Genomic DNA, 25948 nt, shown 5'->3' on the forward strand with positions numbered 1-25948 from the left:
TTGAAAGAAGTTTTTAACTCAGAGCTTTCAGTGTGTTCATTTTGGGGGCAGAGATGATAATGGAGTGTTGACTTGTACAACTATTTGAAGTCTCAAATGGATGATGTATGGAAAGTACCAGGCAATTGTTGATGTTATTTTGGATTGGAGATGGGTTTTGAAGGGCATCTAGTATGTGGAAGGTCAAGGCACATTAGCAGAACACCTGTACATTAATTTCTGAAAGTGGGTGAATAATTGTGGTGAAAATGGTAAAGTAAATCTCGTTGAAAGCTTTACAGTCCTGGTAAATCATTTGTGTGACTAACTAGTTTACTGACCTTCAAATAAATATCTGTACCAGTAGCTCAGTACCTGACCCCTTAGGCAGTGATCAGTACTGGAAGCACCTGGAGAACCGTTTATGGGACAGTGGCCCAAACTCTGATTTTTTTTTTAAAGTTAGAATTTACTGGAAAAGTCTGGGGAATAAGGTATCCAATACCCAGTGTACTCACCACCCAGATTTAATGCACAGTTTTCCGTATTTATTTCTGATCAATAAAAAAAATTAAGTTTCAAATGCCATTTAGGACATCCTTACTGATTACATCCATATGTTCCCAGATGAACACTGTGGCCCAGCTTGGATGACATGCCTCCTTTAAGGTAATCTTCTGGATTTCAGAGGAGGGTTAGGACTCTGATGGGCCACGCCAGGCTCCTCACATGCCCACTCCTAGGGGTGGGGAGAGGTGAGGTGGGAGCAGCTCTACACAGCACAGTCGATTGAGAATGGGATGGGGGCAACCCTCTGAAATGAGGAGGGAGACCGATGAAGAGATCATGTTGGGTTGCAGAAGCGCAGGTGGCCATGCAGCTGGGGTGATGTGGGAAATGTAACCTCTCCAGAATTTTTATTCAGCAGAGGTTTGGTGGTTTTGTGGGGTAGGGGTTTGGAGGCATTGTCTTGGCACTGCGTCTGCATAAAATGCGCTCTGTTATGTTGAATTTGTATGTTCATTTGGGTTAGTGGGTCAAGTAGTGAGGTTTGGCTGCATTAAAAAAAACAAACCAAAAAAACCCAAACAGTGACTTCTACAAGATTTTTCCCTTACCTATCACAAGTCTGGAAATACATAGTCTTCTCTGGGGCTAGTGTGATGGTTTTATGATCATCAGGAACTCAGGCTGCTTTTTCTTTTTGCTCTATGATCTTCAGTACATGGCTTTTTATCGTCTTGATTGCCTTATGGTACCTAGATGGCGGCTGATGTTTGAGCCATTACACCTGTATGTTAGGCAGCTGGAAGTGGGAAGTGGCGAGGGGCCGAGCGTGCATTTCATAGCTGAATTCTATAAGGATTTAAAACCTGAGGGGTAATCTGTAAGAAGCTTTTCAGGATACCACCCCCTCCCCCACGACTTCTGCTTCTAGCTCTTCGGCTCCCCTAATTGCAAGGAAAGCTGGGAAATGTGATTGCGTCATTGGCACATGAAGGAGGGATAATGGATATTGGGTAGATAGCCAGCTGTCCTGGCCCCAGGAGGCTGATGGAAGCTATGTGGGAGGGGTGGGGGTGGTGTTGCCAAAGCTCCTCCCCGCCTTCCCTGTTCCCACCACCCCCAACCATCCCTTAGTGCTGTCAGCATCGAGAAAAACTTCATCAAAGGCACAGGGGTCATCATTGCAAGAGGATCTGGTCCCTGGGTCTAGAAGTGCCCATGTCTCTCTGGGGACTCCCATAAAGGATAACCTTTTATTTGCTCACCCTGATTTTATCCCCTGTAGGATGCTTTCCCCTGCTAAATCATTGAAAGAGAAATTGCTTGGAAATACCAAGTATCGATTTGTGATTTCTGTTCATTTCTTCTTTATTGTTCGGGGAGAAAGGAAGTCCCAGAAATGGAACAGGAGCCCTCGGACAGCTTCAGCTCCCTCCTGGAGGTGGGCCAAAGCCAGATGTACATTGATCATTGCGCTGTTACTTTCTAGGGCCGCCTTGGCCTTGGATTGTTGTGCAGTTTGTCAGTCAACGTCTTGTTTGGTGTCCGGCTTCTCTCCTTCCAGGAAGCTGACAGGTGGCTTGTTTTGTTCAATGCCACTCTAGTTCTGAAACTAGTAGTATTGCTGCCTATTTTGTACTTAAAATTTTTTATTCCTTCCTTTCTTGAGTGATGTATTCACTAAGCATTTATACCAGGATGCAGGCTCCTTGTGAGGAACATTGACTTGGTTTTGACACTGTTGTGCAGACACCTTCCAAAAACAGATGCCTGACCCCAGATGTCCCCCTGGTAGGTGACAAAGAGCTTTTTGATGAATGAGTGAAAGAATGAATGTGTTGAGCACCGTATGATAATAGCTCACGTGGATTAAGCTTCATATGCCAGGCCCTGCTCTGCTTGATAGGCACCCTTCTTGTGGGGTGAGTACTGTCATCGTCCCCGTTGTATGGGTGAGGGGCCTGAAACTTAAGAGGTCAGAGCATAGAGAGGGGCCGAACTGGGTTACAGCCCCTGCCATCCCCCGCGTAAGGATTCGATTGTTTTTACTGTCATCAGCGCGGTCAAGTGCTTTGCCCAAGGTGCACAGTGGGTGAATGGTGTCCTGACACAGAAGGGAATGGCAGTGTGTGCCCCTCTGCAGCCCATAGGCTGGGGTGACTGGGTGGGTACACTGGGTGGGCTGTAGGAGAGGGAGCACCCAGATGTCTCCCAGGCAGCCAAGCCAGTGGGCAGAACAGGGCAGGTTGTGGACATTGAGCCATGCTATGTGCTTTCTAGGTGCACTTGACCACAGGAACCAGGAGGCATTCTAGGTATGTGCTGTACCTGAAACTTGCCACCTTGCCAGTCTCCCCACTGCCCTTTTCATTTCTGTCGGACTCCTCTTCTTACTGTTCATGGGACCCAATCCCTCCAAAAACGCACCCTCCTTCCCACAGGTGGAGCCAGTTACACCCAGCTCGGCTCTACCTTTAATTGCTTGTGCCTTTGTTTGCACCTGGTTTGTCTCATTATAATGCCATTAGCATAGTGCAGGGGTCTGGCTGCTGGGCAACCAGGAATTGTGCCCGCACGTTTTGAAGCCTTGCTTCTATGCTCTTGGCTTCTTCCCGATGAGTAAAATGAAGGATTTGGAATAGACAGGAAGCAAACGTATACCCAGGGGCCAAAAGCATCTGCTGAACTCGTAGCTTGCTTAAAAATACTTTTCCAGCAACTTTATTGTTGAACACCAATTTGTGTTTTCTTGTTAAAAAAGAAGCCATATTCACTGTAGAGAATGTAAGATGATACAGGTAAGTAGAAAGGGAAAAAATAAAAGTCACTTACCAACCCTCAGGTGTTGTTAACAATCTGGAACCTACCTTTCCAGGTAGGTATATTGCTTTGCCATGTGACCGCTCCTTGGGGTAAACACCCCCACCTGGAGAGAGCTTTGTGATCTCTGACCACCCCTCCCTTTGACACATGGACTTTATGGGCCAAGAGAAAAGTGGATGGCATGGACAAAACCCACAGTAAATAATTTAACAGTAAAGTCAGGCAGTGGTTCAACCTGACTGTAAATTATATCAAGTGTCAGCAACTAGTCACATGTGTTCCGAGTGACAGGAAATGGGGTTCGATGGGATGCAAGCTGGCTGCTGCTTGCTGTCTTGCCTCTTTTCTCACCTCTTTTCCAAAGTAGAGTGGAACATTGTTCACGGAGGCAGCCTTTACCAGAAAGTGTTAGAACATGAACGTGAGACCATGGGTTTGGCCGCAAAAGTCCCAGGTCTGCCCTTTGCCAGAAATGTAACCTTAGGCAGGTTACCTGGCCTTTGGTTTTCTGTGTATGTCATTTTGGGTAGTTTCTCTTCCTTAGTCTTCCAGTTCATGAACGTTTTCTTCTGCAGTTTGCCCATGACATGTTCATGTGGCCTCCCCTAGCTGCAGTGGATGCTGGGAAATTGTCTTTGTCTTCCATCCAAATGGTCAGGTGCTCAGCAAGAAATTTTTCTTGCTACAGAAGAAAGAATGGCTAGGGGACACAAGCCCTTTCCGCCACACATCTGAATTAGCAGCTACTTGGCTTTTACCCGAGGAAGCTGGTGGTGTTGGCTTGGCTAGCAGGGACAGGAATGGGGTCTGTTTCAGTGGAGAAATGGGGAAAAGTAAAATGTGAAAGATGATTTCTGCTTCCCACTTTTGAAGCTCTCCCCATTTGTGTGAAACAGGAGAAACAGGACTCCTCCTTCTCTTTGTGTTTAAGCAGTAAGGTAGCCATTTTCTTTGTGTCCCGTGCTTATTTCTCCTGTGAATCAAGGGTGCCCTTGTAGCACGCAGGATTGGATTTACCGTGGACGTTTGTCCTCTTGATCAGCTATTGGCCAATACCATGAGAATTGGAATTAGAATTGAGGCCCAGGTGCAAACCCTGACTTATGGCTCACCTGGTGTCATTTTGGGATGGCATAACTGAGCCACTCCATCTGTAAGTACCTACCTGGTAAGATTCATTCGTTCATTCATTCATTCATTCATTTGAAAGAAAATGCTGGAGGGGGAGAGAGAGATTCCCAAGCAGGCCACGAACTTAATGTGGGATTTGATTCCATGACCCTGGGATCATGACCTGAGCTGAAATCAAGAGTTGGAGGCTCAACTGACTGAGTCACCCAGGTGCCCCTGAGCTTAAGTTTTAAACTACTCTTTCTGTATCATTTGGTCTCCCATGTGGAGAGGAGAATAAAATTAATCTTGGTTTCCCATGACTTTCTATTACTCTTTTCATCTGTTTTGGCAACTTGTAGCCAGAGAGTTCTTTGTATGACACTTAGCATCCAATTAAATATGAATCATAGGAGGTCTCTTCTGTCCCTTCTATTATTTGCAATAATAAAAAATGGTTAAATGTACTAGAGAATTGATTTTAGTGAAATCAGTCACTAGATTTTTTTTAAGTTGATTTATTTTGAGAGAGAGAGAGCGTGAACAGGGGATGGGCAAAGAGAGAGGGAGAGAAAGAATCTCAAGCATGCTCCCTGCTGTCAGTGCAGAGCCTAACGGTGGGGTTCGATCTCATGAACTGTGAGATCATGACCTGAGCTGAAATCAAGAGTCAGATGCTAACTGAGCCACCCATGCCCTTCTCATACCTTGTTTTTTAATAGTTGAATATTTTATTGGAATTTTAAAGTTGAGTTATATATACTTTTTGTAACAAATGCAACAATACAGAGATGTACGAACAAGTTACTCTGACCCAGTGCTACCTATTTCAGACAACCAGATTTAATTGACATATGTAAACTTAAACAGATCTTGACAAACACATATACCCATTCGGTTTCTTTTTATTCTCCCCAAGAATGGAATTACCATTGAGTCTCTATCCAAGGTTGCCAAACTGTGGTCCATAGGCATGTCATCTGTTTGTGTAAATAAAGTGTTAGTGCAACACAGCCACACCAATTTTTTACATATTGTCTCTGCTTTCTCGATATAATGGAATGTTGACTAGTGCAAAGAACATGTTGCCTGAAGAACTGAAAATATGTACTATCTGGCCCTTTAAAAAAAAAAAGTTTGTAGACCCTTGATCTACTTGGCGTTTCTCAGGTAATGGTATATCACTTAAGTCATGAATCTTTGTCCAGATCAATAGGTAAAGATCTAAATAAGTCTTTTTTTTTTTTTAAGCTTATTTATTTTCAGAGAGAGAGAGAGAGAGAGGCAGAGACAGCATCTGAAGCAGGCTCTGTGCTGTCAGTGCAGACCTCGACACAGGGCTCAAACCCATGAACCATAAGATCATGACCTGAGCCGAGATCAAGAGTTGGACGCTTAACCAACTGAGCCACCCAGGCGCCCCTAAATCAGTCATCTTAATATCTTTTGATACTAATATCAATGATATGATATATCAATGATATAATGATATAATTTTAAAGCTCAGTTTCCTATAGAAGGCATTTAGGTTGTTTCCAGGCTTTTGCCACTAAAAACGGTGTTGAAATAACCCCACATACGTGTGTCCTTCTCTACAGGGGGCTTCATTTTGATGGGAATGATGTACAGAAGCATAGTCGCTTGGTGTAAGCATGAGTTCTATGCCCATCAGTTGCTTTTCATTTAAAACCCAACAGCATTTTGGGATGAGCACTGGGTGTTGTATGGAAACCAATTTGACAATAAATTTCATATATAAATAAAAAAAATAAAAATAAAAAATAAAACCCAACAGCAAACCTGGTTTTCAGTCCTTTTTGACTATGGCTCACAGTAAGAAGGATGCTTTTAAGTGCACATGTTCATGGATTAAGAAATTGAGACACTGCCTTCCTAGAACATTACTTATTTAACCTTTACTGTGTGCAAAACATTCTTATGTTTTATATTCTGCTCCATCATGACAGACACTTGTGACTCACTGAATTCCTTTCACCACCCCACTAAAAGGGATGCAATCTGTAGTTTGAAAACCTCATTTTATAGAAGGGGGTAATATTCCAGAATCTAGTAATCTAGTTAATGCATTCAGTATCTTCTCTGTTGGTTAAGGCCTTTCCTCCCTCCTTCCCTTATCTAAGGTATAAACATTATCTCTCTTAGTGAAAACTCAGATTTTAGTACATGATGTCTTCATAGTTTCAAGGTGGGAACAGACCAGTTTCTTCTGGAAATGTCACTTGTTGTTTGGTCTTTTCACACTTCCCCGAGGAGAGTAGATGTGGGGCTTTGCTGCCATGTATTGTGGGCACCTGTGAGCCAAGCCATCTTACAGGTGATTGTCTTTTTCTGGGGTCTAGCCCTCTCCCTCATACATAGATCCTGACGACCCTCTGACCCCAGCATGCATACATAATAGATCACCACCCGCTGCCCCAGTCTCAACTCCCATGGTGACCCCTGATTAACAGTCTGAGTTTTGGCCTCCACCAGCCATGAGAGCCGTGGTTCTGCTCTTGCCTTCAGGTCTTTTGAGGCCACCAGCCCTATTTCAGCAATAGAAAATTTCCCCCCTCTGGCAAACAACAGCAACCAGCTGAAGCCCACAAGAAAGTGTATTATCCCTTGGAAGTAGGCCTTTGGTTGCAGGTGTGGCTGAATCCAGGTATGCATAACAGTTTACCAGGAACACGTATCTCTCTGCCCCTTGGTTCTGCCTCCAGGATAGGTTTGTTTCATTGTCAGATTCTCTTTCCTGGAGGGAAGGAGAGGTAAGAGAACTAGGCAGGGGTCAGAGCAAGTAGCACCCCATATGACTTGCCAGCGGTGTGCATTTTATCCTCTGACTCAGGGCACCTGGTGAAGAATTAAAAGCAGGAAGTGACATGGGGTGCCTGGGTGGCTCAGTCGGTTGAGTGTCCAACTTCAGCTCAGGTCATAATCTCGGGGTCCGTGAGTTCAAGCCCCGCGTCGGGCTCTGTGCTGACAGCTCAGAGCCTGGAGCCTGCTTCAGATTCTGTGTCTCCCTCTTTTTCTCTCCTCCCCCGCTCATGCTCTCTTCTCAAAAATAAATAAACATTAAAAAAAAAAACCAGGAATTGTTTTGACATGAGCCAATTGGTATGTTTCTTCCCCTCAGGCAAAGATCTGCCCCATGTGTTGTGTTGTTTCTGTGCAGGACAGAAATGATTCTGCCTTTAGAGGGCCGGTTACTTTTAGACACTGAAAATATTTTTCTCCCCCCTCCCGTTTTTTTCTTTCTTTCTTTCTTTCTTTCTTTCTTTCTTTCTTTCTTTCTTTCTTTCTTTCTTCCTTTCTTCCTTTCTTCCTTTCTTCCTTTCTTCCTTTCTTCCTTTCTTCCTTTCTTCCTTTCTTCCTTTCTTCCTTTCTTCCTTTCTTCCTTTCTTCCTTTCTTTTCTTTCTTCCTTTCTTTCTTTCTTTTCTTTCTTTTCTTTCTTTCTCTTTTTTTTTTTTGGAATTTCATACATTGTTTGAATTTAACAATTCATATTATGAATTCATGAAAATGATCTTTTCAGCTTCTTATAATAGCAGAAATTATCCTTCATTAGATACTGACAGGTCCTGTGATGTGTGTAATTATAAAAAAATATTCCTAGGCTAGCATGTTCTGCAGTGTTAATATTATGCAAATGAGCAGGGGATAAGGATAGAAGCTGAGTAGGATGGTTAGATTTTATGGGAGCAGGGAGGGTGGCAGCTTTGCAGATTTTCTGAAAATGAATAAATATTTGCTGTACACATTAAGTACGTTTTTATTAGTCTACCTCAGTGCTTACCCTTTCCTCATCAGCAAGGGAGCGAATTAATTTTAGCACCCCGAATTGTTTGTAACTCTTGCCCGTATATGGAATATGCATCGCATGAAGGAGAATTGTTTTTCCCTTTCTCCTTCCTTTGCTCAGCCTTTTCTGCAAGGCACGCTGTAGTAATCTGCCTGTTCTGAGGTAAGGCAAGCTTGTTGCAGAGACAGCTGAGTGGGGAGGGGAGAGATGAAGGGTGGGGGCGCTGAGTCTTCATCTCGGCACCCAGGATGGTCCTCTGGCTGAGCCTGAGAAATGAGGACCTCCTCTCATTCAGATCCTGAGGATGGCCAAGTGGGATGGTCATGGCTTTTCTAGAGAATGTATTTATGATCTTGTTTTATAGTGGCTGAGGCACAGAAGCCATCAGTGGCAGACCCTGGGAATTCTTTCTCTGCCTTATGCTGGCACCTCCTCCCTTCTGCCTTTCCTTCCCTGCCTCCTGTTTCTGCACCACCTGGGGGGGCGGCCTGCACAACTGACTCCTCAATGCCTCAGACACCATCAGTTCCCCCTCCCCCCCTAGATGTCCAAGAGCAAAGACCACCGGTGTCCATTTCCCCACCAACATTCCAGGTAAAAATTAACCCTGGGGAACAAATTGTCTTACATGGATTCAAGTAAAACCTAATCAGTGTTTAAACTAATTTATGTTTGTTGGTTTGAGATAGACCATGTTTATCAACATTAAAAAAAATAATTCTACCTACATTTACTGAAGGTCAAATCAGCTCATGTTATCTCTGTTCCAGTTTGTAAACAAAAGGATGGCTTAAAGTGACGGTTAATTTTGTCTCTCTCAATGTTTTCATGGGTAATTGTTAAGATAGCTTTCAAAGTCTTTGGTACCTAAACCATTAAAGTTTTGCTTGCATGATAAACTGAGGTTGAATTCACTGGATATCTAACTAGATAAGAGGCTAAAGCACTAATTACTAAACGTAGGTTTGTGCTTCTGACTTGTTACAGGAAAAATAACTAAGGATATTTGGAACTGTTGAAAAATATGCTTTGTTTTCTGGTGTAACCTAGAGTTCATAGTTGGTTACTGCTTAGTTTTCACTGGAGACTAAGGTTTCTAAGAGTTAAAATTCTGCTACATGTAGTTAAAACTGATAAAAATAAGAAAGGCAACTGTATATGTAAAAAAGAAGATAAAAACGAAAGATATAAGATAGGAAAATACATTTTTGTTGAAGGTAAAAGAAAGTAATTTTGTCCTAAATGAGACTGGTTATTTGGAGAAAAATGGCTTGGGACAAAATCTAACTGCAAAGAAGATTTGTAGAAGATTTGTGAAGGAAAATCTTTAAAAAAGAAATTTTATGTGTGGTCAGGATGGACTAAAGTGAAAATAGATGGATTTTAAAAGTACACAGGGTTAAGATTAAAATTCCTCCTCCTTTGATCCAAAGGCAGGCGAATAGACCTCAACTTTGGCTCTTTAACTCCCTCCCTCAACAGCCAATGATCAATATGGAACTTACTGTTAGACCAAAATAAAATTAATGCATCCTATGACAACCAAGGAAATTTTGCTTGGTCACAGACCATACCCCCAAGGTCCTACAGGCAGGAAATGGAGGGATTTAAAAAACAAAAAACAAAAAACAAACAAAAAAACTTTACAAGGTTTAAGACAGTCAAAAGGGGATCTAGGTAAACTTTCTGATCCAATAAGTGTATAAAGGCTTCTCAGAATATTACATACGTTTTTGAGTTGACCTGGAAAAATATAATGCTTTTGTTAAATCAGACTCTTAATGAGACAGTTGTTTTTTGGGGGGGGAAATAAAGGAAATCTAAGATTTAGCCCTTAAATTATGCTAAACTAGCCACTATTTTACAAACACAAAATGGGAGCCCAATGACCTTCCTGGAGGGGTTGAGGGAGTCTCTCATTAAATATATGGCTATCCCCCTTGACACCCCTTAGGGTGAAATGATTTTTAAGGACAAATTTGTCAGTCATTCAGCCCTAGATATTCAGAGAAAAGACAAAAATTGGCTGTTGGCCTTGAAGGGACCCTGGAGGAGCTCTTACAAGCTGCCAATTGGGTATATTACAAACAAAACAGAAAAGGAAGCTTAAAAAAAAAATCTGAGGCCTTAGTTGTAGCCTTATGTGCTATGTCAGACCGGACTTCTCAAGGTCCTGGTTCCAAGTGCCATTGATGTGGCCATTCAGAGCACTAAAATGAGAACATCCTCAGAGGGGACAACCAAAATAAAAACGCCATAAGCCATGCCCCTTGTATGGAAACAGCCACTGAAGATTTGACCTCTATCTCTTTGGATCTCTGTGAGGGCTCAGGTAACCACCGTCCCTAGAAGGGACTAACTGGCGCCTGGGGCTCTTCATGGTGGCTCCCCTAAACCAACTGTCTATCAGAAAGCCAGAACCTCAGGAACTCTGAATATAGAAGGAAAACTGGTTGATTTCCTTCTTAACACTAGAGCTACCTTTTCTGTCCTCCCTTCTGCTCCAGGCCAACTATCAAAACACAGCATGATGATTACAGGCATCTTTGAAAAACTTCGAACTAAAGTTTTCTCTTAGCCCCTGGGATGTGTATGGGGAAACCTAATTTTTTCTCATTCTTTGCTGATAATGCCAGAGAGCCTTAACTAGCCTTGTAGGAAAGGGACATTATAACTAAATCAAAGACTATGGTGCTACTAACTCCAGGACAGATAAAGTTATGTGAGTTTTTGAAAACTACTAGATACTGTAGGCTGTAGATGCCAGAGTTCAGGAGAATAGTTTGCTGCTATATCAATTATTAAAGGAGACTCAACTTCTAGACACTGTCTCAAGCCGCTGGAATGGTTACAAACAGAGCAGGGCAATTACTATTCCCAAGCTCACACAGCTAAAAGATTATTAAAACATACCATCAGGCCTTTCATTTAGGGAGGGACAAAACTTAATCACATGGCCCAAAGGATATTTATTAGAAAAAATTCTGCAAGTAGTTTCAGTCTGTAAAGTATGTCTTAAAAGCAATCCTTTCAGGGCGCCTGGGTGGCTCAGTCGGTTAAGTGGCCGACTTCGGCTCAGGTCATGATCTCACGGTCTGTGAGTTCGAGCCCCGTGTCGGGCTCTGTGCTGACAGCTCAGAGCCTGGAGCCTGTTTCAGATTCTGTGTCTCCCTCTCTCGGACCCTCCCCTGTTCATGCTCTGTCTCTCCCTGTCTCAAAAATAAATAAATTAAAAAAATGTTAAAAAAAAAAAAAAAAGCAATCCTTTCAACCACAAACTTGCTGTCCCAGACAATCAAGGAACTGGAGACTATCCAGGAAAGACCAACAATTTAGGTCTCACTCAGATGACAAGGTCAAAAAAAAAAAAAAATTCCAACATCTGTTTGTATGGGTTAATACTTTTACTTATTGGGTAAAGGCCTTCACCTACAAGATAGAAAAGGCACAAAAAGTAATAAAAATGCTGCTTTATAAAATAATACCCAGGTTTGGCTTAACTAAAAATTTATAAATTAATAATGGTAAATGGCTGCCTTGACTCTTTCTCTAGTAGAACTCCGGGCTCTTAAAGAAGTTTTACACATCAAAATAAAACAGACTGTCTGCGTGTACTCAGGAAAACTCTAAATAAACCTCACAAGCATTAGATGCTTTAAAAAAGATATTTTTCAGTTAGGGCCAAACTCTTGAAAATAGAGCCACCATTGATTGCTTCTCCTGCTTCTCCATCATCTGGGTTATGAGAGATTCCCCGACATACGTTGTTTACAAAATCAAGGTCTCTCCTAGATTATTTGACAGGTTTAGAAACTGTAGACATTATCTTAAGTTGCCATGTTGTTGTACTGGAGAAACGAATAAAATACTGTGCCAGAGACGGCCAAGAGGACTAAAACAAGCTCTGGTCTCTAGCTTAGAGGCTCCTCTTCCAGGTTCTCCCCCCCACCTCATTGTAGGAAACCCTACTGGAGGGCCAGCATCCATCACCAGCTCACGATTTATCCAGTTCTGACAGTGTGTCAGTCACACATTGGGTCTTTGTGTTCATTTTCACTTAATTTTGGGAAGAAGCCTGTGAATTAAGGGGGGGGGGGTGTCACCCTCTTTTATAAATATGGCAGCAGAGGTACAGAAGGGTTTAGGCCCCACCTGCTACCTCGTTATGGCGCACCACTGTGGTGGGCCTCCAGCCTAGCGGTCATCTTCAGCTCCATGTTCCTTGCTTCCTCATTCTATGTGGCCTTTGTTCCTGCTGTTTCCTCTGCCTGGAACAATACTCTGTGCTCAGGCAACAAACTGTCAATATCAACTCCTTGCTTCCTCAGGACCTTGCTGATGCTCCTAACAAAGTCAGATTTTCCCTGTAGAGTATGACGCTTACATGCATCTCTCCCTTAATGGAATTTTATGTGGATCTGTCACGGATTGGTATGTGTCTTCTCTGCTCCAGGAGAGCAAATTCTATGTCTCCTGCTCCCTTGGAGCCCAGTGATTCATGCAGTAGGTGCTGAGTTCATGTGGGTTGGCTCATTGAGTGAATAATTGGATGAATGAATGATAGTCCCACGTAGAAAGTAGTGGAGTCCAGACTTTGCCTGACACCTTTGCCATGCAAGCCCACCTTCTCTCCACTATGCCATGTCTTTGTCTCCTGTCTGAATGCCCGTCAGGGCAATGACATCCATTCACACAAAGGTATCTCTGACTATCAGGGGATCCTTTCCTGGGGGCAGGTTGTGCTGGACACAGGGAGGAGAGAGAAAAGCGGTCATTTAAGGGCCTGAAGACTGTGGGAAGAGCTGGCCATTTGGGCAGCGGTCCCCAGGGCACACCTGACCTTGTCATTGCCTCAGGCCTGCTCTGCTTATCTCCCCAGAGTCAGGCAGCTGGAGCAAAATGAAGGAGGAAGTCTGAAGCTCATCTTCAGTTCTGGAACCTTCTTTTCCTCTGTGAGAGGCATCTATTGTGGGGAAGCTCAGGCTCTCCTGAGTTCATATCCACTTGGCCTGGCTCTCTCCTGACCTTAGGTTAGACTTACTCCTACACCACCATAGCCTCAAGGGCAGGAACTGGTTTTGCTGTATTTGGAAGCCCCAGTTTTTACTTCTATCAAGTGGGGAGTAACTTGGCTCCCCTGGGCAGCCCAGTGAGAGGTTGCCAGTAAAATCGCTCGGTGGTGGGCACGTGGCTGGGGCCTGACCCATTTTCATGTCCGAATCCCCTAGCATGGGGTGCATGTAGTAGGTGCTTGCTGAGTGTTTGCTGAGCGAGAAGTTCGTTTGCATGGAGCTCAGGAGGAGTGTGTGGCCCGGATCTTTGTTTTCAAAAACAGGAGCAGGGACAGAGTTTGCTACCTTTTTGTGATGTTACAGACTTTGAAGCCAAGTGGCTTATTTTAAGAATGAGTTTGGGATTAGGGGTTAAAGCTTTTTAGTTTTCTTTTTTTGAATGTAAGCATTTTCAGGACTATATTCATGATTCTCCCCCCCCCCCCCCCCACCTCTGGTATAAGATGTGAATGAATGCCAGAGTTTTTTCTTTTCCTTTTTTCTTCTCTTCTCTTTTTTTTCTTTTTCCACTTTTATTGGGATTTGATTACAGTCCTGAGAATTCTCTGGGAGAACAGCTTCTGCTTTGAATAATAAACGGAGACAGGGAAATAGTGCACTGTCAGATTGTGAGGCGTGGGGGTCCGTTAGAGTCACTGGCGGGGAGAGCCGAGGGTTCACCTCCTCCTCACCTGCGGGTTTCTTCCCCCCGGGGGAGTAGATTTGGTCTCACTTGGTCGCTTGGTCAGACTTGGTCACTGAAGTTGGATTCCTCTTTTCTTTCTTCTGCCCCTGCGGCGGTTCTCTGTTTCTCTACCCCGAGCACCCTTTAATCAGATCCACTCCCCTGAGGCAGCAGAGATGGTCCAGTGTGGTGTGACTGGAGGCTGAGTTCACATCCTCTCTCCGCGACAGCAGCCCTGTGTAATGTACGTCTTAGGTCCGGAGGTCAGCCGAGCGGACCGAGGTTCAGAGAGCTCTCATGACCCAGCCTGAGGCACGTGGCTTCAAGGTAGCATCCGATGCACATCCAGGCCTTTCTCCTTATTTAAGACCGTGCCTCTTCCTCTTTCATTTTTGCTTTTTCTTTTCAAGCAAAATTGAGTGTCTGATGTGCTCTAGGCACAGCACACTGGGTGGTTTTAAAGATTCAAATTCCTTTGTGGTTCCCACTCCCTACCTGCAAGATGAATCTGTCCCTTTCTTGTCTCCATCTCATTCTGGATATCAAAGCGGGGTTTTTTGGGTTTTGTTTTTTGTGTTTTGCTTTTTGCAGCATACTAATCACTTCATCTTAATCTCAGAAAGGGCTCTTTGGGAAACTTGGAATGTAGGTAGAGAAGGCAGTTTCCCAGAAGCAGAACACTTATTCAGGGGGTGTGCAAAGCTGGTGCCTTTAGAAGAGGGGAGTGCAGTGTTGGAAGTATCTCAGAAAATGTTAGATCAGAGAGTGTTCGGCGGGCTTCCCTGCTGTAGCTTTTCCCACAACGGTGCCTCCTAGCTCTCCAAAGGGAGTAGATATAGCATGTGTTACATGCATTGTTTCCCAAGATCATTTCCCCAAGGAGCATCTTTTCTGAACTTTCTTTAAATGTTTGTTTATTTTTGAGAGAGAGGGGAGGAGCAGGCGAGACAGAGAATTCAAAGCAGGCTCCAGGCCCGGAGCTGTCAGCACAGAGCCCGACGCGGGGCTCAAACTCATGAGATGTGAGATCATGACCTGAGACGACATCAGGCGCTTAACCGACTGAGCCACCCAGGCATCCGGAGGAGCGTCTTTTCTAACATGTTTTTGGAAGAAGGCGTTTGGGAACGTTAGGGCCCAGTTACACACCATTTTCATTACCCGTGCACTAGCTGGCGAAGGGATCAGGGAAGCCTGGTTCGTCTCATGGGCCTGTCTGGACGTGCAGTCTGCAGGGGCTGGAGGGGAGGAGGCAATGCTGTGTAGCTGTGGGGTGCGGCGAGCCTCTCCACGGCCCGCCAGCCTTTCAGTCCTGGCTCTGACTGGCTTTCCACTCACCCCAGCTGGCCGGGGTCTTGGGGTGAGCAGCGCTGTACCCCGGCACTTGGGGCCTCTTGCACAGGCAGTCTCAAGGAGCTGGCGGTTCTCATTCTTTCTCAGATTACCTTCTCTCTCATGTTCTGTCTGGCTGATTGTTATTTCTCTGTTTCTTCTTCCGCCCCATTGCACTTCTCTCTCTCTGTTCTGTGTCTTCCTTTCTTCCTGCCTCTCTTTCTCTCTGCTCCTTTCTTTCTCCCTCTGCCTGTCTTTATCTCTGACTCTCTCTGACAACCCCACTCTCTCCCTGCCACTTCCTGTGTGGGCCTTGGTCTCTGTCTGCCTGTCTGTCTCTTGCTCATGCCTGAACCCTTCTCTGCAGCCAGCTCACTCTGTCTCTCCCCTCCCCACTCCTTCCCATTTTCTCTACCTCAGTGAGCGTTCACATTGCCGGGTGACACGAAAATGCCCACTGTGCATTGCAGCTTCCTTGACAAACTGACATCCTTTCCATTTCTTCCTTGTTGTCCGACTTGTGTGTTTTGCACATGGCCCCTGTGCAGTGGTGTACCTTGGGACCAAGTTCCCCAAAAGCCTTTGCAGACTCTCCCCTCCTGCCTGCTCCAACATTGTTCCCCTCTCTTGTGCTGAACTTCATTTCCCATGCAGACCGGTAGCTTCCCTGAGACGGGTCTTTGTTCATCGCCCTCTCCGTGGGATGGCACATGGAGTCACTCCCAGAACATAGGATGTATAAATCTGACTGCATACCTGTAGTATCTATGGTGACACTCTGTTGACCACCATACTTGGTTAAACATTAAGGTACCTTCCTGGATCCTGCTGGATAACACTCTTGCTGTTGATCCTTGCTCTAAGCTGCTTGGCGTTTCCACAGGACACCCTCCCTCTAGTGTGGAAATGACTGAGCCTGGTGGGAGAGAAACACAAGTAATTTAAAATTCAAGGTTGGGATCGATGCGGGGGGAAAAAACTCATCCCGAGTTTTTTAATATGGCTCACTTGGAAATGAAATGCTTCCTGGCACTTGGTTGGTATCATTAAAACTTTCAGAGGGATTGATTTCATTTGTGGGCTGATACTATTTAAGTACAGAAGCTTAATAAGAAATCTATTTTTGGGGCACCTGGGTGGCTCAGTTGGTAAACCATCCGACTTTGGCTCAGGTCATGATCCCACAGCTTGTGAGTTTGAGCCCCACGTCGGGCTCTGTGCTGAAAGCTCGGAGCCTGGAGCCTGCTTCTGATTCTGTGTCCCTCTCTCACTCTGCCCCTCCCCCACTTGTGCTCTAAGAATAAATGAAACATTAAAAAAAATTTTTTTAATAAATATATTTTTCAGCTGGGTGGCACTTGCAGAATATCTAATGATCAGGTACCAAATTGTCTGCTGCCCCACAGTTATTTTTCAAAGTGCCATTTAAGAGACGCTGCTAAAACTATGTTGCACATAAAGGCTTAGCTTAGAAATGTTAGTTTTTGACCCAAAATCTTCCAGAAAGGTTCCGGCAGAACCCACTTTAGACCTCTCTGTGTTCCAGAATAAAAACCCGTCTTTCAGCCCAACATCTTTTTCTGTCCATGGGCAAATACCCCGAGTGATCACAGGCTCCTTGCCATCCAAGCAAAGAGTTGTTCAAATCGCCAGTCTCTTCTCACATGTGCCTGGGTTAAACTCTTGCCCCTGGTTTATGCCTGGCTTGTTCACCATCATGGGTAGTTGGGTTCCATGGGAGAGCCCGAGGCACTACAGTTTGGGGTTCAGGTGGGCAGTGCCTGGCTACCCAGGGTTTATGGGTGTGGAACTTTGAAAATACATTTTCTTGAAGATCAGGGTTTTGTGTCTGTTAGCAAATGCAGCATCTGCAAGCTTTGCCCCAAAGCGGGTCTCCTTTGGATGCAACCAGGAAACACTGGCAAGGTACAGAAGGGTCCAGATTTATAAACCTCGTGCTCCATAATGATTTCAGCTGTGAATTGAGAGAGGCATTTGCTGCCCTGGCTTAGGCTATGTGTTGGTCACTCATGTTATTTGTGGCTGTCTTACATAGAGCATGGGCCCACTGCAGGGATGTGGCAGACATGGGAGATACAGGCTCTGCCTTTGAGGACGTCAGTCTTTTCTGTGACTTGCATGTTTCTGGTTAGACAGCGTTGTGACTTGGCTTGGAAACAGAGGTCTACACGGACAGAGGTCTAAATCTGGCACCTTTCCTGCCACGGATGCCGAAGAAACAGAAGCCATGATTACAAGGCGGCTTTTGGCCCCCCACGTTACCTATTCTCCCTTCCCCAGCACAGCTTTGCCAGTGGCTCATTCGAATTTGCGGCCCGCAGCCCCACCCGCAGAATCGGCAGTCAAGATGTGCCTTTGCTCACAGGCACGATGCCCCCATTTTATTTACTACCAAGTCCTTCCTGAAATAAGCCTATTCTTCCTTGTTTGTTTCCATCTGACCCGGAAGTTCCCATTGGGATGAAGCAGAGTCCCGCCCTCAAGACACACACGCGTGATTGGCACCAGCAAGGCCCACTCTTACTTAGCTAATGAGGTAGCTGTGACCTCACTCTGCCTTCTGCACAAGCTGCTCCCAGACTCCACTCCTGCCTCCCACAAAAAGACCCTGTGTTGCTTGGCTCCCCACCATTGTGTATTTTATTGGCATGTAAATTTCTCAGTAGGATGTCTTAGCATGGAAAAGGAGTGCCCTTGATTGGCCACCCAGTGGGACTCCCCTGTGGGTTTGTCTGGGCAAGGACCTCTGTCCCACATGGCTGGAATGATGCACTGTCCTTGGCTCATTTTTGTAGCCCTCCCCATCCTGTTCTAGTCTGTCCCCACCATGCCTTATAAATGTTTTTGACCAAGACATTAAACCCTAATGTAATTTATTTCATTTCTTCTAAATTAACACCATATTTTTGAGGATACATAAACACATGATTTTACTTGTACAAAACCTCTAACTGGATATATTAATGTATTTATTCCTTAATTTAATAAACTTTTCTATGTGATAAGAGTTCCCTTCCCTACCAATTGCATGTGACATTCTCCATTTTTATTTTTTAGGTTCCTTCCTAATTTTTATAATCTTTTTTTTTTTTTTAATAAAGGCCCGTTGGTACTTCCTCTTCACCTGGCCTGTCATAAATTCAGGGCTGCTGTGTTGGGCAGGGAACAGTCTGAACTGAGTGGCATCTGGGCACCAAAACGATCTTCCAGTTTCCTGTGAAAGCTTTCCCCATATTCTTGAAGTAGATTTATGTAATCTCTCAGTAAAAACAAATGCTGTTTTTGCTCTGTGCTTCTTACAAGTTGAGTCTCTGGCTAGTTGAGGCTTGGTTTGTGGGATCCTGAGTAGATTATGCCTCGGTATGTTGCTGTCCATCTTTGAGGAGATTATGTGATTGGATTGGAACAGATGCTTCTTGGTAAAGGAATCCCTGATGAATTTGCAAAAAGCCAAGCCATTGGCTCCCTTGATCTGTTCTTTTGGAAATGACCTCTTCTTGATGTACAGGCGCCATCTTGGAATTGCCTATGGGGTTCTTGAGTGTCCCCCCCCCCCCCCTTGCTTGTGGGGACTGCAGAGATGCTACGTTTATTTTTGAGGAGAATGATTTTATTGACCGGGATTCAAGTGGTTTTCTCCCAGATACTCAAGGGGCTGGTCTACACCAAAATGGGGGGTTGTGGTTTGAGTGGTGTTTCCAGTGGGGCATTTGCAATATGACTGAACCAACGTTTCTGATAAAGTTGGAAAAACCTCAGGTCCCCTTAGGTTTTTATTTCTTTGCTGGGAACGTGGCTTTCTGCTTGCTGTCCTGGAGTCTCCCTGCCTGTGGCAGTATGCGGGTGTGTACACCTCAAATGGGAATCACCTCCCTCCTGTTACCGGAAGGTCCACGGCCATCTGTTGCTCCCAACACCTTGATACGGCGCTGATATCTTTTTAGCTTTGTTGTAAAAAGAATCTGGCAGCTGCTGAAGCAGCACCTGACTCTCATCTTGTCCTTCACCTCTTACTATCGACCCTTGGGTCACAGAGCTCTGCCCCTTCCATTTGCTCTTCATTCTGTGTGCAGGGCCTTGCTTCTCTGCCTTCTGAATTTCAGAAGACCTACTGACGTTTTTTTTCTAAGTTACATAAACAAGAGTATGTTTTTGAAAGAAATTAAGTAATACATATATATATTGGATAGAATACAAAATACAAGTGTCCCTCTCCCAGAGATCTTTCCTGTGAAGAGATTTGGTATCTATCCTTCCAGATACACGTACGCATTTACACAAAGACACATGTATGCACCTATACTTGACTACTTTTAACAGCTGATTGGAACTGGCTTTCTCCACTCATGAGCATGAGTTGGCATCTCCTTCCTTCCCTGTCTTCCAAATATTTTCAGTCCTTCAGAGACCAACTCGTTCTCAAGCCCTTTTTGGCCTGTAGGTACTGAGTGGTTTGTATTTTTAACTTTCTCTGAATTCTTGTAATCCTTTTTTCTCCCCTGGGCCACCCCTTTTGTCTAGTTTTCTTACGCCCTCCTTTGTTCATTGGTTTGTTCTGTTGACCCACACCCAGTTCAGTTCTTCTGCCGCTGGACAGAGGTTAGTTGTACAGTGGAGGGAACCCAGAGATATGTTCACATGTAATTGTAGTAGAGTATGGTTGTGTGTGACAGTTGGTTGGCTCTTGAGACATGATTGTTGAATGAATGAATACACGAGAAAGAGTTCTGTAGAAGTAGGTGTAATGGTGGCACAGGGGTGGGTCAGTTAACTGAGACTGACTGGGAAGGCTTCAAAGAGGACATGTTTGTCTTGGGTTTTGAAGGATGAGTAGAAATTGGTCAGGAGGATGGGCCTGTTAGAAGGAACAGTGGTGTAAGTCAACACAGTTTGTTTATGTTATCCGCTGCTTTGGAGGGAGTATCTTTGTGCTTCTGCATCAGATAATGAAGTCCTTAAAAATGGGAGAGGCATTTATGCTCTTACCTATAGCCGCAGATTACATTTATTGAGCACTTACTATATACCAAATTCTTTACCAAGTATTTTATGTGCAGCAGCAAGCCCGTGGAGGAAGTGCTCTCCTGTCCATTTTAGGGATGAGAAAATGAAGGCACACGTAAAATAGATACTGTCCCCAGGTCCTTGTGATGAGTAAGGGATTGAGCTGGTAAGTATCCCCTTTTTTCAGTCTTCATGTGCTCATCTTTAAACAGGACTGTTGGGGGGCAAGGGAGTGCCTGGGTGGCTCAGTTGGTTAAGCGTCCAACTTCGGCTCAGGTTGTGATCTCACAGTTTGTGGGTTTGAGCCCCGCGTCGGGCTCTGTGCTGACAGCTCCAAGCCTGGAGCCTATTTCAGATTCTGTGTCGCCCTCTCTCTCTGTCCCTCCCCCACTCATGCTCTGTCTCTCTCTCTCTCAAAATAAATAAACTAAAAAACCAAAACTTAAACATGTCTGGGGGTGCCTACCAGAGAGAGTTGTATGAGGTTTGAGTTAAATGAGATAATGCTTCTAAATCATGCACAGCAAGGGGTCAGATACCACCTACTCATAATCCTGAATAAAATACCACCCCCGTGCTTTATGTTCCTACATAGCACTTACCCCTCCTTGGTGTAGAGTTGTTTATTTGCCATCTCCCCCTTCATCATGTTATACTTGACTGTGTCCCTAGTGCCAGGTAGAGACTTTTAACTATTTGCTGAATGAATGAATACTAGTTTCTGCTCGTCACTGTAGCATCTGAAGTACGGATGCCCAGAAAATACTCGGTGAATCTGATTGAAGGTAAACATTTTATGCCAGTTCTATACGCCAGCAAGGGACCATGGATTTATGTGTCCAGATGATCAACATTGCTGTTTTATTTGTTTGTTTGTTTGTGGTCATGTGTGAGGAGCTATCCTATGTCTCCCGCCCCTGATTTTCCTGATGTCTCGATTTAAACGGTTTCCAGTTTGAATATGCAATTATGCATCAGTCACAGCGATAACTTGTGCTTTCCCTGGTGGCTTGTCAGAACAAGTTAGAGCTTAACTGGAGAAACAACTCTTGGGAGAGCAAGGGCTGTCTGGAGAAGACGTGTCCCCTCTGCCCCCGGCCCGCATCTGGAACATCGCTTCTCCACCCAGATGCCGGCCCCAGTCTTGCCCCTCCCCCAGATTCAGTGTGGATGGTGCCTTGTTAGTGCCCTCTGTGAGTCAGTGGCTGACCGGGGCACCGGTGATGCAGAGAACAGGTCCCAGACTGTCCCCTGGACCCTCAGTCTGCATTGTGGAGGAGAGCCGCACGTGAGCTGAGCTCTGCCCCTAGCCTGGGGTGTGTCTATTGCTCCGCATCTTGGTGTTCTGAGAGGACACACCAGGGAGGAATGCCTTGTCCTCAGATCCGCACTCCCCAAGGTGCGAGGCATGTGGTCCTGCTGTTAGGTGGGATCATTTCAGGTGGCTCACTAGCCCAGTGTTAACCAACATGGGCCCTGCAGGGGAAGGGAGTGGTTTTCTTTGCAGGGGGCTTTCAGCAGTGCTGGCATCTTAATCGCTTCTGTGACTCCCTGACACAGTGAACGAGGGCCTCAGGGTCAGGGTGCTGGCCGGCCATGACGTCTGGAAGTCTAGATGCTGCGGCGCAACCCCAGGTCATCTGGCCGTGTGTCTCTGGAGCACGGCCAGGACATCCCTTGTTGACTCGGGTGATCCTAAGGCAGATAGGGTTCAGAACCACTGACACTTCAAATTTCAGAAAGTTGCGGGCGTCTGGGTGGCTCAGTCAGTTAAGCGGCCGACTTCGGCTCAGGTCATGATCTCACGGTCTATGAGTTCGAGCCCCGCGTCAGTCTCTGTGCTGACAGCTCAGAGCCTGGAGCCATTTTCAGATTCTGTGTCTCCCTCTCTCGGACCCTCCCCCGTTCATGCTCTGTCTCTCTCTGTCTCAAAAATAATAAACGTTAAAAAAAAAAATAAAAAAAACAAACTTCAGAAAGTTGCATTCATTAGCTTTGGCTCTCTCTCTATAGCAAGTAACATTGGTCTGCTCTTTGCTAGAGTGATTCCATTTTTCAGTAGACTTTGTAAGAAAAAGGTAGGCAGGACTCTGCTTCTTGTGGCCTGCAAGACCCAGAGCCTTAATACCTCTTGGGCTATGGGCTGGAGACTGCCCTCCTTTCTCCCTACCCAGGTACATTGTGGCCATTTGCCTCATCGAAGTGAGCAAGCCAAGAACGTATAAGATGCTAGCAAGACGGAGGTGAGCTGTAACCAAACCTCCAAAGTGGCACCCTATCACTTCTGCCCTCCCTCTTCGTTAGAAGCCAGTCACCGGGGCCCCCATACTCAGGGAAAGGGGACCACACGGGGCAGGAAGGTTACGAGATGGGAGCCACCAGGATGCATCTGGGGAGGCTGCTTTGCACAGGAAGCTTGCTGAACACACCTGCTCCTTAATGTCCCCATCACCTTCAGGGGCGCCCCTGGGGGAGAGTTCTGGCAGGTCCCGAAGCCAGGAGATGGGCTGCTTCGAAGCCATCACAGGTGTATTTTGTGGGCAAAGAGGATTTTGGAACTGGTTTTACTTCACTCTTTGGTCAAGAGGCATCTGGGCCAAAATGACTGCTTCTCTTTAGTTGATTGTGTAGATATAAGTGATTATGTAGAAATGGACAACGTAGAGCTCCCATGGCAGGACTTTGTGCGCAGAGCCTCCCCACTCCAGTCCAGAAGTGCTGTTTCTGTCTTTATCTCATCCCTACCTCTTTCTTGCTTTATTTTTTTTTATTTTTTTTTAACGTTTGTTTATTTTTGAGACAGAGAGAGACAGAACATGAATGGGGGGAGGGTCAGAGAGAGAGGGAGACACAGAATCGGAAGCAGACTCCAGGCTCCGAGCTGTCAGCACAGAGCCCGACGCGGGGCTCGAACTCGTGAACCACACGATCATGACCTGAGCTGAAGTCGGACACTTAACCGACTGAGCCACCCAGGCGCCCCTTGCTTGCTTTATTCTACCCCACCGCAGATACTCTCGCGTGCCTGAAACTTCACGTGTCTTGGGGTTTGGAGAACGTGGTATCTGGAGTTGTGTTCTGTTCAGGGTGGTCTGTGGATTTTTGAAGCACAGAGGTGACCACAGCACCTCCATCCAGGTGCCTGGGGATTCCAACCAGGAACAAGCAGGCAAGGCTGACATTGAAAGCCCCCAGCTGGCTGGCATGCAGCAGAATCACAACTCACAGCCTGAGGAACGGTGGCCACAGCTTCCTGTGTTCCGCAAGCCTCTCTGCCTCAGTAACAGCATGGTTTTGGCCAAGGCGTGTTACCTCTTTGAGCCCCACTTTTCCCATCTATAAAATGGGGTGTAGGGCTTTAGTCAGAGGAGGCTGGGTTATTTTGTAGTACCAAACAGCTCCAAAAAGTCAGTACAGAAAACACACAGGTTTCCGTCTCAGTCACATTCCCCATCCTCACTGTTGGCTGGGCTTCTACATCATCAGCGTCTTCACACCCAGACCCAGACCACAGAGAGGAAAGAGCCTGGCCAAGCACTCACACTGTCTCAAAGCTTACACCCAGCTAGGGCACACATCACTTCTCTCTTCACTGGCAAAGCACGTCCTACTGAAGCATCTCAGTGCAAGTGGGAGGGGAAGTACAGCCTTGCCAGCATCTGGAAAGAGCGTCGTGGGTAGCCTTGGTGACTTTCACAGGGGGCACTTCTCAGAGTGGTGGTGAGGATTCCAGCAGAGGACCTGTGCAGAGCTGTAGAGCCTGACATTTAGTTACCACTGGTGAGCAGTGATGCTGTGGTCATGGCCGTGGTAATGACGCTGAGCAGACAGGTCAAGCTTATCTAGGGGCCCCCGGTTTGATAATCCTTTGTCTTTGTGATCTTTTCCTCCAGTGCCTGTGTCATGAGGTTCTCGGGTTCCTGAGTTCCGAGTACTGTGCTTTGAACTGGGGAGCAGAGGTAAGACTGACCTGGTCTGTATCTTCAGATCGCTCATAGTCTCTCCTTGGCAGCAGGAAATGGAGGGATTTCCTTTGGGTTTTCATTGTCAGGGTTTGACCTTCGTAGAGAACTGTATAGAGTAAGACAAATGCTGGAGCTGGGAGGGGCCATTGTTTCTGTACTGGTTAGGATGCTTTCAGGGACAGAAGCACAGAACTGAAGCCAAAGCAGGTTCAGCAAAGCAAGGAATTTGTTTTGCTGGATAACTGAAAAGTTTAGCACTCGGTGAGCAGTGGCGCCAGACTGCTCCCCCACTCCAGTCCTCATCAAGAGGAAAAATACAACTCTCTGTCCAACAGACAGTTGGGCTGTCCCCCAAATTCCCAACATTCTCTCCAATCAAACCAACTTAGTCATGGGCCAGTTTTGAACCACTCCCTAGGACCATATGGACCGGATGTGCTGTTTGACCTAAGGGATTTAGTGCCTATCCTGGGGTCAAGGCATAGGGTTTTTTCCACATAGATCTCTTATCAGGTGATTCCCCTTGCCCCTCCCTTTCCTTGGGGGAAAAACAAGCTCAGAGAAGCTTAGTGACTTGCCTGCTGCTACTCAGCACGTGAGAAACAGAGCAGGAGCCGGCTGTGGGTCTGGGACTGTGCACTCCTGCTGCTTTGCCTTGGTTCCAGAAACATCTTCTCAAAAAGGTGCCCATTTCAAAGGGTTGGAGAAACCTCCCACGCTGGGAGACGTGAATATACAAGGGATGTTAAATGACACCGTGCTTGGCGTCTTTAATTAGCTAAACTTCATTATTTATTGCTTATTGGTAACAGATTGAAAATCAGGCAGATTTCTCCCTGGCAGGACTGTGTGTCTTAGGTCTGATCTCTCTGGGTGACAGTTTGGGGCTCTAACTGAAGGTTTCGGTGATTGGCTTCCTGTCATCAGTGCCAGTGAGTGGGCGCTGCCCGGTGGTGATGAGACCACTGTCCAGCTGGTTGTGGGAGGCACTGATTTGGGAGAAGTGGAGCAGTTAACCTTCATGGGTGAGTATTTCCAGAAGGTGCTGTTTTGGCGTTATTGCCCGTCTCCAGTGTTGAGCATCACAGTGCAAGTTGTCTAAGAGGCACATTTTGCAATGTGCCATTTTAGTGTTTGAGGACAGAGAGCTCAGCTCCAAGAAGTCTTGTTTTATTTCTTCTCTCAGTGCCATAATCTTGGAGTCCTGCAGACTGGATCTCCTAAGGCTAATCACCTGCATGAACTGCTCTGTGGAATTTATTTGCCCTCCCACCCATCTGGCCTTTCCAAGAGCTGATAGCACCGTGGGACAGGTCAGGTGAGTGAACTTAGGAAACGATTTGCCCCCTATAGTCACCATGTTCCTCAGGGAAGAACACGTCTTCCAGCGGGCCCCTACCCCCAGTCTTTGGAAATGACCATCCCTACCCGTAAGTGATGCCGTGACCCTTCTTTACTCGTTCATTGAGATACTTGCCAAGTGCCTCCTGTGTGTCAGGCACTGGGATATGACACACCAGTATGGAATTTCTTTCACTTAGTGTATGGTAAGCCCAGTGGGGAAGTAGTAGCTGCCTGCTTTACCGCTGGGAAGGGCAGGGCTGGGGCCACCGGGGGCTTTGGGCATGCTCTTTGGAGACCATGTCCTATCCTCGTGTGGGTTCT

At 45.8% G+C, this 25948-nt stretch overlaps 1 long non-coding RNA gene across 4 annotated transcripts in view; it reads left to right on the forward strand.

The window, feature by feature from the left end:
- LOC147571028 (uncharacterized) overlaps positions 1-25948 on the forward strand; it is a 72472-nt gene that overhangs the window by 37783 nt on the left and 8741 nt on the right. For all 4 annotated transcript variants that reach the window (XR_015247786.1, XR_015247785.1, XR_015247787.1 and 1 more), the window contains exons 3-4: positions 24212-24277; positions 25470-25601. This is a non-coding gene — a long non-coding RNA (uncharacterized LOC147571028). The remainder of the gene's footprint in view (positions 1-24211; positions 24278-25469; positions 25602-25948) is intronic.

The sequence above is a fragment of the Puma concolor genome, unplaced genomic scaffold (assembly GCF_028749965.1).
Source record: "Puma concolor isolate L17-30 unplaced genomic scaffold, mPumCon1.1.hap2 unalloc_scaffold_7, whole genome shotgun sequence".
Lineage (NCBI taxonomy): Eukaryota > Metazoa > Chordata > Mammalia > Carnivora > Felidae > Puma > Puma concolor.